This window comes from Centruroides vittatus, unplaced genomic scaffold, assembly GCF_030686945.1.
Source record: "Centruroides vittatus isolate TY-2023 unplaced genomic scaffold, ASM3068694v2 contig_1052, whole genome shotgun sequence".
Lineage (NCBI taxonomy): Eukaryota > Metazoa > Arthropoda > Arachnida > Scorpiones > Buthidae > Centruroides > Centruroides vittatus.
In genome coordinates this window covers 364-1520 of record NW_027120681.1, presented here as the reverse complement: position 1 = coordinate 1520, position 1157 = coordinate 364, and positions in this window count along the sequence as shown.

Below are 1157 nucleotides of genomic sequence, written 5' to 3'. Positions count from 1 at the left end.
ACTCCACCACACGCCATCTGACAGAAAACAGTGGGAAAAAAAATTCTAGTATATAATTAAAAATGATTATGAAATTATTTCTTCGAATTTTCTATACATCCTAATGCAATAATAATCATCCAATACATTAAATTAAAAAAAATAAATAAATTTCTAGGTTTACAATGTATTAGTGAGGTCGCGGCCGACGTTTTCAACGCGAAAACGTGTAGGTCGGACGTTCAGCGCCGCTTTCCTGTAAGCCTAGAAGTTTAACAATGTCGTTTGGAATGTCGAGAATGATTCCGCTGACGTTGCAACCTCTCTAATAAATGAGTAAATGAACCATAATACGCCTTCAGATGCTGAGAATATGTTCACTAACGTTTTAAAACTAATACAATCGGGTGTGTAACTGAAATTCGAACGTAGTTTTAAAAATTTCACATTTTCTCAGTAACTAAAGGTATTTGGTAGTTCAAAAGCTGAGTTCGATATTTAGTTACTAATAAATGAATACATTGCCTGGGCCGTGTTCAGTAACTCAGAATGCTAAATAAAAACTAATAATTAAAACCGCTAAGCTAAAAAGTATTTTTGAGTATCTTTCATAAGTTAACGATATGAAAGTTGATGTTGCATTAATACGCGAAACGTGCAATTCCGACGGAGACGAATAAATCTCTCGAAAAAGCGAAATAACATTGGTAGAAATAAATTGAAATCTTAAGAATTTCATTTATTTCATGCCATAGCCGGTCTATCAAGTCCCGTTCCATACGGTTCGGCTGCCAACATCGTGGACCTTTTCTTACCGCGCTAAATTTAACAGAAAAATTCATCACAAAACGATTATTGATGCTAATGTGTGAAATTCTATTTAATCCATGCAAGATGTGTGATTACCAGAGCCCCTTCGGCCGCCAATTTAAAGTCTTTTAATGTTTAAAATTGGCGTTTCCACTTCCCGGGACGAAGACCCAGGAGTTGGATTTGTAGGAAGCGAGTGTTCGGGTTGTTTCATTCTGTCGAATTACACAGAACGAGGCGCTTGATGTGTAAGTGCGTGAGTGCGAAAATTCGAGTAAAGGTTAAACGGTGTAGACCTTCGTGTACAGTAATGTTGTGTCCGTGTGTGTGTGTGTGTCCGTGTCCGTGTGTGTGTGTATGTGTGTGAT